This window comes from Lepidochelys kempii, chromosome 6 (genome assembly GCF_965140285.1).
Source record: "Lepidochelys kempii isolate rLepKem1 chromosome 6, rLepKem1.hap1, whole genome shotgun sequence".
NCBI classification, from domain to species: domain Eukaryota; kingdom Metazoa; phylum Chordata; order Testudines; family Cheloniidae; genus Lepidochelys; species Lepidochelys kempii.
The window spans coordinates 7,211,805-7,228,268 of record NC_136385.1 but is presented as its reverse complement, the minus strand read 5'-3'; the positions used below and the strand labels follow the sequence as shown (position 1 = coordinate 7,228,268).

Below are 16,464 nucleotides of genomic sequence, written 5' to 3'. Positions count from 1 at the left end.
TAGGTTTGGATACTACCCAAAATACCACTCTGCCAGCCAGGTTTATTATAAAGAAAAAAGAATGAACAAGAAGATAGATGTTAAATGGTAAAGCAGTTACATATATACAAAGATTTGAAAGTCCATATATCAGGCTCCTATCAGTACTTGTGAGTTTGCTGGCTTGAATGTCCCTCTGGAACACAACGCCAGCTAGGATGGGTCATTCAGTCCTTTGTTCAGAGCTTCATTTTGTAGCAAAGTTCATCCAGAGATAAGAAGCAGGACTGAAGACAAAATGGAGAAGATGCAGCTGCCTTTTATAGTCTTTTGTCATGCAGCCTGTGCTTCCTTTGTTCCAAACACAAGCTGCCCTACACATGGCTTGAAAGCCTTAGAGTTCTGTCCATAGGCATGCCCCTGCCAGAAAATGACCACATGGTGACAGGGATACTGGAAGATGGGGAGGCCAAGGGGCCATGACCCTCCGCCTTTTTGCCATGGGCCCAGCCCCCTGCTCCTCTTACTCTGGGAGAAAGAGACTTCTTTTAGTCTTTTTTCTTCACCCTTCTTGGCCAATACCAGATACCTTTGTAGGACCCTCTCGTAAAGTTTAGCCTTTTCAGAGTCTGATAAACTGGATCTTTGAAGAATGTCTTTCATCTCTGAATCAAATTGGTGAGGAGGTGTGGTTCTGATATTTTCTTCATCACTAGAGGCATGTTTCATCACTGGAGGCGTGTTTGTTCTAGCTGATGGCTAGGAACGAGGTACAATTTTTCAACCATTTTATTTAAAATGCCTGACAGCAAAGCTCAAGAAAGGTTTGATAAAACCCCTGATCTGTTTTACAATCATCTTTTATTCTTTTGAGGAACAGGTTTTTGTAATTGCTCAGTGTTTTACTAATCCCCCATTTTCTTTTTAGCATGCTTACTTGTTAGGGTTTCTGGGGGACTTTTCCTTTTACAGAGTTGAGTGCTATTTCTGAGCTGGCCACTACCAGGTTGTCAGAGGCTGAGCACAGAATAACCTTCCTTTGATGCGGTCTGGCTTTGATGAGGAGTTTCAAAAGAGCTAGGTTTCTGTGTACATGGCTAGACATGCTTATCAGGGGGATGCTTTTTTTTTAAAATGGCTAAGGATTGTTAAAAAAATTACTACTTTTCTGTTTTTTTCAAGGTGTATACATAGGGCCAGTCTGGGGGAGAAATGCTTGTTCTTAACCTGTAGGCTTCGGGTGCTAAAACATTTAAATCCACCAGCAGAAACTTGTGGGCTTTTTGATAGCATCCTCAAAAGCCTCCCAAAAGAATTGTGTTTTCCCAGGGTACGTTTGCCATGCCTGGGTGGTAACTTGCAGTTTATCTCCATGCTTTGAAAGAGAACCATATACTTTGTATTTAAAATAATCATTTGTCTTTTTTCCCCTGGCAAAACACATTTTGCACAATGTACAAAATACTCAGCTTCCTGTGGTGTATGTACTTTGTAAAGGCTTTCTCAATTTCACTGCTTTCAGAAGAAGACTTCTTCAGGTCATCTCTAATAAATATGCCTTGTGAAAAGGAAAAAATACTTTTTTTTCCTTCAAAAATGGTCAACAGTGCCAAATGTGTATGTGTCAACATATGAAACTGGAGGACAAAAGAGGGTGTGGAAACCTGTAAAAATATATGTATTGATGAATCCTATTGAGCTGTATACTACTAATGTCTAGAGTGAAAATATATAAAAAACCCACAACGGGTTTTCACCTCAGTCCCCGGAAAAATCATGGAGCAGGTCCTCAAAGATTCAATCCTGAAGCACTTACATGAGAGGAAAGTGATCAGGAACAGTCAGCATGGATTCACCAAGGGAAGGTCATGCCTGACTAATCTAATCACCTTCTATGATGAGATTACTGGTTCTGTGGATGAAGGGAAAGCAGTGGATGTGTTGTTTCTTGACTTTAGCAAAGCTTTTGACACGGTCTCCCACAGTACTCTTGTCAGCAAGTTAAAGAAGTATGGGCTGGATGAATGCACTATAAGGTGGGTAGAAAGTTGGCTAGATTGTCGGGCTCAACGGGTAGTGATCAATGGCTCCATGTCTAGTTGGCAGCCGGTGTCAAGTGGAGTGCTCCAGGGGTCAGTCCTGGGGCCGGTTTTTTTCAATATCTTCATAAATGATCTGGAGGATGGTGTGGATTGCACTCTCAGCAAATTTGCGGATGATACTAAACTGGGAGGAGTGGTAGATATGCTGGAGGGCAGGGATAGGATACAGAGGGACCTAGACAAATTGGAGGATTGGGCCAAAAGAAATCTGATGAGGTTCAATAAGGATAAGTGCAGGGTCCTGCACTTAGGACGGAAGAACCCAATGCACAGCTACAGACTAGGGACCGAATGGCTAGGCAGCAGTTCTGCGGAAAAGGACCTAAGGATGACAGTGGACGAGAAGCTGGATATGAGTCAGCAGTTTGCCCTTGTTGCCAAGAAGGCCAATGGCATTTTGGGATGTATAAGTAGGGGCATAGCGAGCAGATCAAGGGACGTGATCGTCCCCCTCTATTCGACATTGGTGAGGCCTCATCTGGAGTACTGTGTCCAGTTTTGGGCCCCACACTACAAGAAGGATGTGGATAAATTGGAGAGAGTCCAGCGAAGGGCAACAAAAATGATTAGGGGTCTGGAACACATGACTTATGAGGAGAGGCTGAGGGAACTGGGATTGTTTAGCCTGCAGAAGAGAAGAATGAGGGGGGATTTGATAGCTGCTTTCAACTACCTGAGAGGTGGTTCCAGAGAGGATGGTTCTAGACTATTCTCAGTGGTAGAAGAGGACAGGACAAGGAGTAATGGTCTCAAGTTGCAGTGGGGGAGGTTTAGGTTGGATATTAGGAAAAACTTTTTCACTCGGAGGGTGGTGAAACACTGGAATGCGTTCCCTTTGGAGGTTGTAGAATCTCCTTCCTTAGAAGTTTTCACGGTCAGGCTTGACAAAGCCCTGGCTGGGATGATTTAATTGGGGATTGGTCCTGCTTTGAGCAGGGGGTTGGACTAGATGACCTCCTGAGGTCCCTTCCAACCCTGATATTCTATGATTCTATGATTCTATGAACGTGTGATTGATGACACCATCAGAATCTGCAGGTCCTCATTAGAGCTGCATGGCCCAGTCCCCCTCAGCTGAGTTTCTGGGTTGTCTCCATAGTTTCTCTCCTCCCCAAGCTCATGTGACTCAAGAGGGGGGATGGAACTGCATGGACTTGAGGACTGAGGAAAGGTACCATAATGTGCCTAAATAAGCCAACTACCATCAGTTCGCAATTTCAGTAACTGATTTACTGCACACTGGAAAGGCCAGAAATAATGTATTGAGGTTGAGCTGCTAAAAGCATGTTCTCCATCTGTTGATTTGAACCCATCACTTTCCTCTTTGAATCCCTCTGCTCACTCCTCATCTGATATTCAATCAGATTTAAATTATTGGTCACCTTTTCAAGGAAACTCTGTCTCCTACCTAGATGAGCTTTACCTTGTAAAGAATTCCATTTCATTGTGGCAGACAAGAGTAAATGTTGACCACAGTCTTTGTCCTGTAGCATTAGTGGATTTTCTAGATACACTAGGCCAAGGCCATTGAGCACCTTGAAGATAAAGACCAAGATTTTGAACTTGAATGCTACTGCATTTCAACCCTTGGAGTGTTCACTTGGTGCATGGGGAATGGGATTTTTTTAATCATGAGGCATTTGTGTTTCATCAAAGAAGAAAATCTTCTACAAAGGAACAGCTGTTGTGAAATCAGGTTTTCGCCAAACGTTACTCCTGGAGGAATTCTGTACTACTGTAGGCATGCATAATTAATGAGCCATGCATATCTTTAATTTTTTGTGTAGAAAAAAAAAGCTTCTGCCACAATCTTGCTGCATTCCACCTTTTGCCCACCAGAGGGCACTGTGTCACAAGAACAGCAGCAGATACCCGCAGAAAATAATAATTACCACTGGCGGGGGGTGGCACAGGAGAAAACCTTTTCTAGTGATAAGCAAGGTGGGCCATTTCCAGAAGTTATCAAGAAAGGTTTTCTTCTCCCCACCCTCCGCCCCCACTCTCCTGCTGCTAATAGCTCATCTTAAGTGAGTGTGTATGATAACACCCATTTTTTTCATGTTCTGTGTGTACATAAATCTCCTCACTGTATTTTCCACTGAATGCATCCAATGAAGTGAGCTGTAGCTCACGAAAGCTTACGCTCAAATAAATTGGTTAGTCTCTAAGGTGCCAGAAGGACTCCTTTTCTTTTTGCGAATACAGACTAACACGGCTGCTACTCTGAAACCTGTCAATATTCCTAGAGATTATTCTCAGATTTCTGACAAGCGTAGGGTTGTCTGCAGCGTAGTTGTAGCTGGGTAGATCCCAGGATATTGAAAAGCCAATGTGGGTGAGGTAATGTCTTTTCTTAGACCAACTTCTGTTGGTGAGAGTGACAAGCTTTTGAGCCACAAAGAGCTCTTCTTCAGGTTTGGGAACATTACTCCCAATGTCAGAGCAAAATGCAAGATGGAACAGATTATTTAGCATAATTAGTTCGCACATATTGTAAGGGACCATTCAAAGTATAATGGGCCATTAGCACCGCTGCAAACATAGGAAAAAAAGAAGGGGTTAGTGGATTACAGATTGTTTTAATAAACCATAAATCTAGTGTCTCTGTTCAATCCATGATGTCCATAATCCATGATTTGGTGTCCAGCAGAGTAATGAATGTAAGCTCCCTGGTTCTTCTTTTGAAAATGCTGTGCAAGTTGCCTTTGAGGATTGGGTCTGATAGGTCAGATATAGAGGATTACTTTATGAAAAGTGTTCACCCACAGGTGATAGGGTGTTTTTGTCTTTTATCATTTTCCTGTGTATATTCATTTGAGTTTATAATGCTTATCTGTTTCATCCATATAATCATTATTCAGGCATTTAGTGCACTGGATGAAGTGTGCTACATGTGATAGGCATGTATAAGATCCTGGGATCTTGAAAGGTGTTTTGTGTGGAATGTCAGGAATCAATCAGTGTCAGGAATCAATCAATAGGAACACAGCACTTCTGTCTGATCAAGGATTAAATGCAAGTAAGTATGTTCTTATCTAACACTGCAGTTTATTAGATTTAAGCATACAGAGACATAAGCAATAGGTTTAGAACATCCCAGATCTTTTCCCTAAGATCTGGAATGGTATTGAGTAATTAACAGCAGGTTTGCAGTGGCCAGTTGCTCACCCACCAGGGAGAAAGGGTGTCAGAAAAAAGTGTCTCAAGATGGCTTCAGAGGACTGCTCCACAATATACTCTATTAGCTAATCTTTTATAACTAACTTCTACAAAACACATAGGTCATAATGACCCCAACTGGATCATCTCTTTTCTAACTTTCAGTCAACTTTTCATATCAGAGGTGCCTAGATTCAAAGTTTTCCAACCACCAAGGTTTTCAGTCTCAGTTGTTTACTTGTCTGTCCCCTCCTCCCATTCTGATTAGCAAAAAAACTATCAACTAGATATGACCTCGCTTCTAAAAGCCTGTCTCCAAATTAACCCTTAACTATGTGGTGTTCTATTTCATTAATTCCTATTGGCAGAATGCACATAATATGGTTGCAATTAGTTTGATCACATAATGGGGTATACACATCCCTCAAACCAGGGCAACAATGAGTTTGAAGAGATTGTTCGAAGACCAGAAGAGATGATTCTTGCAATATTTCTTTCATGATGGGGTACCCATCGCGTATGGGGTGTAGTTGTTTACACCCATTGTTGGTTACACTAGCTTTACTGTATGGGTTCCAGTGTGGGGTGGTAGGTGACAAATAGGGGTATGCAGTCAGAAGGGGGTTTATTTCTGTATTGAAGCAGGTTCTCCTGGGGTATTTGGGTGGCCTGTTGCATGATGCAATCTACTTCTCTGATGAAGTGTCCTTGTTTGATGAAGGTGGTTTTAAGTGACCATACTGGGTGGCCGTACTGGGTCAGACCAAAGTCCATCTAGCTCAGTATTCTGTCTTCTGACAGAGGCCAATGCCGGGTCCTTCAGAAGGAATGAATCAAAAAGGTAATCACCAAGTGATCCATCCCCTGTCACCCATTCCCAACTTCTGGCAAAGAGAGGCTCGGTACACCATCCCTGCCCATCCTGGCTGAGAGCCATTGATGGACCTATCTTCCATCAATTTATGTAGGTCTTTTTTGACCACTGTTACAGTTTTGGCCTTCACAATATCAACAACAAGTGTGTTAAGCCAGGGATAGTCAATAGGCGGACCATGGGCCAAATCCGGACTGCGAGATGCTTTTGAATGGACCCCACAATGTTTTTATTTGTTTATTATCATTATGGGTTTCTCAATTTTTTTTTTCTTGGAATCTGGACCTTGACTATACCTTGACCAAGAAATTTGGACCTTGACAAAAATAAGCTATCCCTTCATTAAGGTATATATCACTTACTTTCTCCTCAGAGCACATTCTGTGGTATCTGAGTGCCTGGCTGTTAATAACATATTTCTTGGTATGGTTGGGGTGGTTACTAGATCTATGAAGGTAGGTGTGGTGATCCATGGGTTTCTTGTATATGGTTGTCTGTAGGGTTCCATTGTTGAAGCTGATTGTGGTGTCCAGAAGTTGATGCTAGTGTGGGAAAGCTCCAGAGAGAGTTTAATGGATGGGTGGTGGTTGTTGAAGTTGTGGTGGAAGTCTGAGGGAGTTTAAGCTGTCTTCCCATAGGATGAAAATTTCTCAGGTATATCACTGGTTTCATGATGCACTTCTCCAGAAATTCTTCTTCAGGATGACCCATGAAGAGGTTAGCATATTGGGGAGCCATCCTAGTACCCCTGGCTGTTCTCATGCTTTGGACAAAATGTTTATTGTTGAAGGTAAATCTATGACAGGCGAGGATGAACTGGATGAGTTTGGTATGTGTTTGGGATGGATAATTGATGGTTGTCCATTGTCTTTTAAATATTTGGGGCAGGCAGCTATCCTGTCATTGTGAGGGATATTGGTGTATAGGAAAGTGACATCCATGGTGGCAAGGATGGTATTCTGAGGAAGGTTGTTAATACTGTGGAGTAGAGTAGGGCTCAAATGTACTTGAGCCATCCAGCTACTGTGAGAGTGGACTGTCTGGAAAGACTCTTGCCTAGGCTCACAGCACATGCACGTTTCAATCTCTTTGGCTCATGTGTGTTTGCATGCAGTGTTCTAGAAAGCCAAAGGTTTCCTTTAATAGATGTTTTCAGTATTGCTTCCTCAAACGGGCAGTCAGTGCCACACACTGGCTGAAATAAACGATGAGTGACTGAGATCAAGTAGGGGATGTTGAGCTCTGTGGTGCACAATTCCCTCCATTATAAGACTGCTGATTTTGCAAAATGCTGTGTTTTTGACGAGCTGTGTCTAGGGAACTCCTTGCTCAAATGACGCCGAAATTTGGGTCACTAACCCTATCCTGTTCCCCCATGAGACAACAAATTTCAAGACAGTCCAAGTAAGCATACAGATCTTACAGTACTTAGAAGAATTAACATTTAAGTAGAAAGGGCTTCTCAATCTAAACTAAAGCAGAGCTGGTGCTTCATTATAGAAGCATAGGACTGGAAGGGATCTCGAGAGGTCATCAAGTCCAGTCCCCTTCCCTCATGGCATGACCAAGCACCATCTAGACCACCCCTGACAGGTGTTTGTCTAACCTGCTCTTAAAAATCTCCAATGACGGAGATTCCCAACCTCCCTAGGCAATTTATTCCAGTGCTTAACCACCCTGACAGTTTGGACATTAGGAAAAATTTCCTATCTAAACTTCCCTTGCTGCAATTTAAGCCAATTGCTTCTTGTCCAATCACCAGAGGATAGGAAAATAATTTTTCTTCCTCCTCCTTATAACAACCTTTTAGGTACTTGAAAACTGTTATCATGTCCCTTCTCAGTCTTCTCTTTTCCAGACTAAACAAACCCAGTTTTTTCAATCTTCCCTCATAGGTCATGCTTTCTAGATCTTGAATCATTTTTGTTGCTCTTCTCTGGACTTTTTCCAGTTTGTCCACATCTTTACTGAAATGTGGCACCCAGAACTGGACACAATACTCCAGCTGAGGCATAATCAACGTGGACTGGAGCAGAAGAATTACTTTGCATGTCTTGCTTACAACACTCCTGCTAATACATCCCAGAATGATGTTTGGTTTTTTTTGCAACAGTCTTACACTGTTAACTCATATTTAGCTTGTGGTCCACTCTGACCTCTTGATCCCTTTTTTGCAGTAATCCTTCCCAGGCAGTCATTTTCCATTTTGTACATGTCCAACTGATTGTTCCTTCCTAAGTGGAATATTTTGCATTTGTTCTCATTGAATTTCATCCTAGTTACCTCAGACCATTTCTCCAGTTTGTCCAGCTCATTTTCCATTATAATCCTATCCTCCAAAGCACTTGCAACTCCTCCCACCTTGGTATCGTCTGCAAATTTTATAAGTGTACTCTCTATGCCATTATCTAAATCATTGATGACTATATTGAACAGAACTAGACCCAGAACTGATCCTTGCAGAAGCCCACTCGTTATGCCCTTCCAGCATGACTGTGAGCCATTGATAACTACCCTGAGAATGGTTATCCAACCAGTTATGCACCAACCTTATAATAGCTCCATCATGGTTGTATTTCCCTAGTTTTTTGTTCTTGACAAATCCATGCTGACTATTACATATCGCCTTATTATCTTCTAGATGTTTGCAAATTGATTCCTTCATTATTTGCTCCATTATCTTTCCGGGTCCAGAAGTTAAGCTGACTGGTCTGTAATTCCCTGGGTTGTCCTTATTTTCCTTTTTATAGATAGGCACTATATGTGCCCTTTTCCAGTCTTCTGGAATATCACCCGTCTTCCATGACTTTTCAAAGATAATAGCTAATGGCTCAGATATCTCCTCAGTCAGCTCCTTGTGTATTCTAGGATGCACTTCATTGGGCTCTAGTGACTTGAAGACATCTCACTTGTCTAAGTAATTTTCAACTTGCTCTTTCCCTGTTTTGAACCTACTCCATTTTCACTGGTGTTCACTATGTTAGGCATCCAATTGCCACCAACCTTCTTGGTGAAAACCGAAACAAAGAAGTCATTAAGCACGTCTGCCATTTCCACATTTTCTGTTATTGCTTTTTTGTCTTCATTGAGTAATGGGCCTACTCTGTCCTTGGTCTTCCTCTTGCTTCTCATGTATTTGTAGAATGTTTTCTTGTTACCCTTTATGTCTCTAGCTTGTTTGATTTCCTTTTGTGCCTTGGTCTTTCTAATTTTGCCCCTACATACTTGTGTTATTTGTTTGTATTCATCCTTTGTAATTTGACCTAGTTTCTACTTTTTGTAGGACTCTTTTTTTTTATTTTTAGATCATGGAAGATCTCCTGATTAAGCCAGGGTGGTCTCTTTCCACTCTTCCTATCTTTCCTGTGCAGTGGAATAGTTTGCTCTTGTGACGTTAATAATGTCTCTATAACACATAATAAATGGGTTAATTGTTTATCAGGTCCAAATACCCTAACACTGCACTGGAGACATTACCGTACCAGGACTTGCCTGGAGGTGTCTTAGCATTAGCTCCCCATGTTGAAGTGTGGGTAAATTTGCTTTGTAAGTAATGACAGTACTCACAGCTCCCCAAAAGGACAGAGAAAGTAGCGTGAGTGAAGGGACTGATTTGGTCGCTGGGAGGTAAGCAAAGCCACAGTGCTGTTAGCTACATCTGTAAAAGACATGTCCCAGCAAAGAGATGGAGGAAGATATGAAGAAAATCAAAAATAAGTCTTCCCAGAAGGTGTAATCTGCACTGACTGCTGAAAGGGAAATAAAGGGTCAGATCCTCCAGATGAGTCATTGATGCCCAGCACAGCTCAGGGTGAGGGGTGTAGGCTACCATCACAGCCACCTGATCCTCAGACTGCCAGGCACCAGTCTGATCCTGAGCAGCAGCTTAGAGCAGCCAAGGGGTCATTTCAGCTTCTGGGATCACCACAGAGACAGGTTCCTGAGTCTATGCCCCCTCCTCCAGTAGCTGTGAGCTGGGATGTCATAGAGCTGGTTATACTGGAAGATTTTCTAGGAAATTCTCAGTTCGCCACTTAAGCCATTTTCAAGTGGACTCTGCACTGTGCTGAGGATAAGGATTGGGATCAAACAATGCAAACCAACCTAGTAGAGTTCAAAGTGGGCCAGAACTATGTTTTATTTGCATGGAAGTAATCCCATTGGCTTCATTTTTGTTATATCAATATAAGTAAGAGAAGAATTGAATCCAGGATGTATAAGTCATCTGTTACTTACTGGGTACTGCTTTTCTTTAAATTACAAACATCAGGCTGTCTATGGAATGAGTAAACTGTATATAAAGTCACCATTTTCTACTCTGAAATTTTGGTTTGTTTTAACTTCCTTCTGCAGAAAGAAGTAAAGCATTTCAAGATGTTCTGTCCAGATTAAACCTGGAGAAGCACAGAAGCATCAAGATCAGGCTGAGGGATGTTTTGGAGATCTGCCCAGAAAGCATCAAGAACAGGATTCCAGAGGCATTAGGTGATTTACCTTGGCATTTCCTGAGGAAGGTCATGGCTCTGAATGGGACGGCCAGAAATACAAGCATTGGGCACAAGGCTCCTGCAGAAGAAATGGATGATTATGAGGAGAAACTGCATACTGATGGCACTTTCTGTTTTAGTGACACTGAGATGAAAGTTTCTCTGCAATCTCTTGATGTTCTTTGTGCTGTTCTGCTTTGCTCAGACAGCTTCCTACAGCAGGAGATCCTGTCCAAAATGTCCATGTGCCAGTTTGCCCTCCCTCTGGTGCTACCCACCCTCAACACCCCCAAGGGCACCCTATTACTGTGGGCCATGAGGGACATTGTGAGGAAGTGGAGGCCGCACTCCCTGGCAGAGAGCAGAGGGTTCAGAGAGGAGAGCCTGGTGCTCACAGAAATGCCAACGATTTCTTTTGTGTGGATGGGGAGCTACAGCTTCTCCAAGTCCCAACTCCTCAATGAGGTTCTCAGCCCCTCCCAGCAGCACCACGATTTCTTTATCCATCGGGACATGGAGTCTGGGAACTTCCTTCAGAAAATCGCAGATGGGCTGGTTGAGATTTCCTGGTATTTCCCTGGGGGGACGGAAAATTCTGATCTTTTCCCAGAACCCATTGCAGTTACAAATTTGCATGGAGACATTGAGTCCCACTGGCTACAGTTTAGCTTTTTAACAGCGGTCTCCTCCGCAGTGTTCATAGTTACCGAGAGCATCGGTGAGAAAGAATACGAGCTGTTGTCATCTCTGAAAAAATCCAGCTCTAAATATTACTTCATCCTCAACTGCAAGAATAAGAAACCCAAAGAAACTCTGGGATTTCTTAATAAGCTGTCCTCAGTGTTGAAACTGAGCAAATCACTAGTACTGGTGAAAGATAGTATCATGAATAATGCAGGATTTGTGGAAAAAGGTGAAGTCCACCATAGGAACCATAGTGAATTCATCTCCGAAGACAGTGAGTTTGGAAACCATGGCTGTGACGGCACGTGACCTGGGAATCCAGGTGGGTGAGGAGTGTCAGGCATGTCAGTGTGCGAGGAAATATACTGAAGAAATCACTGCAGAAATAAGAGATGGGGCAAAATACAAAAGGGAAATGCTGAGCCTGCAAGGAGACCCATGGAAAAACTTGGCTAAATTGGAAAAAGAGATGTGCCAAATGAAAAGGCAAGGGGACGTGGCCATTGAAGACTATAAATCTGCACTGAAACAGAAATGGTTAGAGATACGTAGACAGCACAATCAGTGTGACCGTACTAATGGTTTGACTAAGTTTATCAATGGAATAGTACAGTTGAATCCAGTGGAGAAACATTACTTTCTGAAATGGATGAAATTTAGCCTGGATAATATTGCTAGGGGGAATCTTTCTGAAATGCGGGCGGACTAAAAAGAGAAATGTGTAACTCCAGGAGTGGACTGAAAACAGCTGGAGGAATTAGATAAATTAATATATGATAGTTCCTTGGGGGTGGAGCATTTCATGCGTGAGTTGGGGCATTTCTTTGAAGCTGAATGCTCAATGGTTAAAGAAGGGAAAATGGAAGAAAGCCAAAGACAATTCTCCCATCTCCCATGCACAGCAGCTGACCTGATGCTGGAAGGGTTTCCTGTGGAGCTGATCGATGGAGATGCCTCCAACATCCCCATGAACTGGGTAGTAGATGTTCTAACTCATCTCCATATCAGACTAGGGGGTAGATCCAGAATGGTGGTTATAACAGTGCTGGGAGTGCAGAGCACTGGGAAATCCACTCTTCTCAACACCATGTTCGGCCTGCAGTTTGCAGTGAGTAGCGATCGATGTACGCGAGGAGCGTTCATGACACTCATTAAAGTTACAGAAGCTGTTCAGGAGCTGCTTGGCTGTGATTTCATCCTGGTGATAGACACTGAAGGTCTGAAGGCCCCTGAACTAACAGCACTGGAAGACAGTTATCAACATGACAATGAGCTGGCCACTCTGGTGATTGGACTGAGTGACATCACCATCGTTAACATGGCCATGGAGAATGCCACAGAAATGAAGGATGTTCTGCAAATTGTGGTCCATGCATTTCTCAGAATGGAGGAAATAGGAAAACAGCCAAATTGCCAGTTTGTGCACCAGAATGTCAGTGATGTGTCTGCTCATGATCAAAACATGAGGGACAGGAAACACCTCCTGGAGCAGCTGAATGAAATGACCAAAGCTGCAGCAAGGATGGAAAAGCAAAGCAGGGAAATGGCATTTTCTGATATTATGGAGTATGACCCAGAAAAACACAATTGGTACATGCCTGGCTTGCGGCATGGAGTCCCTCTCATGGCTCCCGTAAACACTGGATACAGTGAGAGTGTGTGTGAGCTAAGAAATACCTGTTTGAATTCATAGAGAACCGTTCACGGAAAAGAGCTGGAAAGGATATTCCTGATTTTATTGTATGGTTGAAGAGCCTGTGGAAGTCAGTGAAACATGAGAACTTCATCTTTAGCTTTAGAAACAGCCTTGTAGCTGAAGCCTATCACCAGCTGTCTATGAAGTATTCTGAATGGGAATGAGGTTTCCGCAAGGAGATGTATCTCTGGATATCTGAAAAAGAAACTTTTATCCAGAATCAGCTGCCAGAGACACTAGAGGGTGATCTCTTTCACAGCTTAAAAATGGAAGCACAAGGGAAGCTACAGCAGGGAGAACAGAAGCTCTTGAATAACTTAGAACAGTATTTTAAAGGTGAAGCTCCAAATTTGAACCTGATAGAAAAGTACAGAGAAGATTTCAAAAGGAGCGCAAATAGCCTCAAAAGAGAACTTGAAAATTATTCAAGCAGTAACTGTGAGGAAGCAATTCGAATACGAAGAGGACAGCACAAGATAGACAATATCCAGTCTGGGTACAAGCAGAAAATTGAAGGGGAAGTTGCCAGACTCTTGGCTGAATGCCGAAACAGAGAAGATAAACTAGACCATGAGAAACTGAAAAAAGAATTTGAAACGATGTGGCGAGAAACCTTGTCAGAGTTAACGCTCTGTACTTTACAGAAATGTCAAGTTGTTCAAGATATGGATCTCCAGCTGAGAAAGGATCTGAAGCACAGAGGGGGTGCTGTCAGACAGATACTGCAACATGCAAAAAGCCTGCTGTATTATAGAATGAAGTCTTTCACAATGAAGAAGGAATACTTAAACCTAAAATGGACCAGAGCAGTTGTAAAATACTTCTCACAGCAATGTTACTGTAAAACTGAAGAGCTTGCTCTATCTTTAATGACTGAATGCAAGAAATACATTGAAGAAAAAGTTAAATCCAAAACAGACTATGATGAAACCTATTGTGGAGAACTGCTGCATATGGTTAATGAGAGGTTAAAAGAGGAGGAGATTGAGCAACTTCACACTTCTCCTTTGTTTGAAGTTGACCTGAAGCTTCACGTTTGGGGGAAGCAGCTTGGGCATTTCAGAAGATGCATGAAGATTTTATCAAAGAAAACGATCCTCAGCAACATCTGGAGAAGCTGAAACCTCATTATTTCTCCATATTTACTGATCTCCATTTGGAAAAGAAAGAGAGCCAAACGAGGGCGAGGAATTTCTGTGATCAGTGTCTCAAACCTGCCCTGGTGGGTTATGTCAACAAAAGGCTCGGACTAGAAATAGTTGACAATTTTCTCAGCAGTGAACAGGCCCTTGAATACACCAGCCGAAGCTTCTTTCAGTTCTTTTTGCTAAAGAAGCTGCTGGAAGAGATGAACTTTGACAACTATGTGAAATACATAAGTAACTATGAAGAGTTTGTCAAATCCTGGATACAGAGATGTCTGATAGACCACTATGGAGGGAAGGCAAGTTTGAGGGATTTGGAGAAAGGGATTCTATCCAGAATAATAAATAAAATCAAGGGAGTTCTGAAAAACTCCATAAATAAAAACAATAACACAGTTTCTGCCTTTTTAGACAGCTTTTGCAAAGAGCTGCAGCAGGACCTGGCCATTTCCAGCAATAGCTTAGTTGGAGTACAGTTTAAAACCACAGCAAAAATTGAGCAGCTTTCTGGTAACATTGAAATCTTCCTTCTGGAGCTGGAACAACAAATCTTAACCCAGTTTAATCATTTGGAACTTGAGACCAAACTCTCCAGCCTGCCAGTGAAACCCCAGGATGAGATCTTCAAGCGAGTGTTTGGCTGTGGGAAGCAGTGTCCGTTCTGTGAAGCCCCCTGTGAAGCAGGAGGCACTGACCATAAAGAGCATTTTGTATCAGTCCATCGACCCAAAGGGTTAGGGAACTTCAGGGATTGTGATTCACAAAAGCTTGAGCATTCCATATGCTCCTCTGATGTGGTTTCCAATCGTGAATTCCGAACTGCAGCCGAAGATGGGAAATTTCATCCCTTCAAAGATTACCGCCATTACTACCCAGACTGGCACATTCAGCCTGGTCCCAATATTGATGCTTCTGATTTCAGGAAATTTGTTTTCAAATCATTCAGTGACCAGTTAGCTAGAGCGTATGGTGCTAAAGCAGCAGATCTTCCAGGAGACTGGAAAAATCTAACTAAAGAGCAGGCGCTGAAGAGCCTAAAGGAAGTGTTTTACATGAAATAATAGACATGCCAAGAGTCTCTTTAAATAGGATACACTTCAACAAAACAAAACCCTTAATTTTAAAAAATGGAATATGAACCAATCTGACAGCCTATACCGTTTTTTAAATTGAAAACGAAAAAAAAAAAAATCAATTGCAGGTCACTTCTTCCAGTTAGTGCAAAGCTGCTGCACAGGAACAGCCATACCAAAGCAAACTGATAGTCCATGTATCCCTGTGTCCTTGCTGAACCAGAATAACAGCCCATCAAGCCTGGTATCCCCACCTCTCTGCAGTACTGGATCAGACCAGTTAGTGCAAGGCTGCTGCACAGGAACAGCCATACCAAAGCAAACTGATAGTCCATGTATCCCTGTGTCCTTGCTGAACCAGAATAACAGCCCATCTAGCCTGGTATCCCCACCTCTCTGCAGTACTGGATCAGACCAATCACCCATATAGCCTAGTATCCCACATCCTTGCTGTATTGGATCAGACCTAAAGGCCATCTAGCTCGGTATCTCATCTCCCTGCTGTACTGGATCAAACCAGTGATCCATCCTGTCTCTGACAGTGGCCATTACAAGATGTCTCAATGGGAGGTGCAAGAAACCATCTAATGGAAATTGTATAGAAACGTTTTTAGAGGAGAAGCTTCTTCCTAACATAACTATGTAAACAGGGTCCGAATGAGTTCTCCCATGACAGCTAGCTGGGAGCGGGAGAGACTTTAGGAGGAAATTGTATTTACATGAACTCACCTACTCTGCCTAGATGTCCATCAGATATAGAGGTGTTGCTCAAAGTGATCAATATTGACTTGTGTTGGGTTACAGATCACTTTAGTACTGAATGAAGGGGTAGTGAAATGTTGTTGTCAGTGTTGTTGCATTTATTGTATAAGTAAAGGGGAGCAGAACTGTGCTTAACCTGTCTCAAATGAGGGGTCACCCTCAGCTGAAAGGACTCATTAAGCCAGGTGCTTGAATGCCTGACTCCTGCGAAAGTAAGAGGGGTGAGGAGAGGTATCTCTGCCAGGAGGAGTGAACTCTCCCTAAGGGTCCCTGGTCTGGTTTAACCTGTTTCTCCCCACTGTTCAGAAGATAGGGCCTTTTGTTATTTTAAGTGCTCAAAAGAGCTGACAATTACTTGTGGCAGGACAGCATTTCTGCCCAGCCTAATAGCTGAAAATCACTAAGGACTTGGCTACACTTGTGAGTTAGAGTGCATTAAAAGCAACCCCGGGCACCCTAACTCATGACCCATCCACACTGTCAAGGCACGTAGAGCACCTGGA

The 16,464-nt window shown here is 42.7% G+C and overlaps 1 pseudogene; it reads left to right on the top strand.

Annotated features, from left to right (window-relative positions):
• Positions 1–6,888: 6,888 nt before the first annotated feature.
• LOC140912848 (up-regulator of cell proliferation pseudogene) lies at positions 6,889–15,187 on the top strand (annotated as a pseudogene).
• Positions 15,188–16,464: the final 1,277 nt, after the last annotated feature.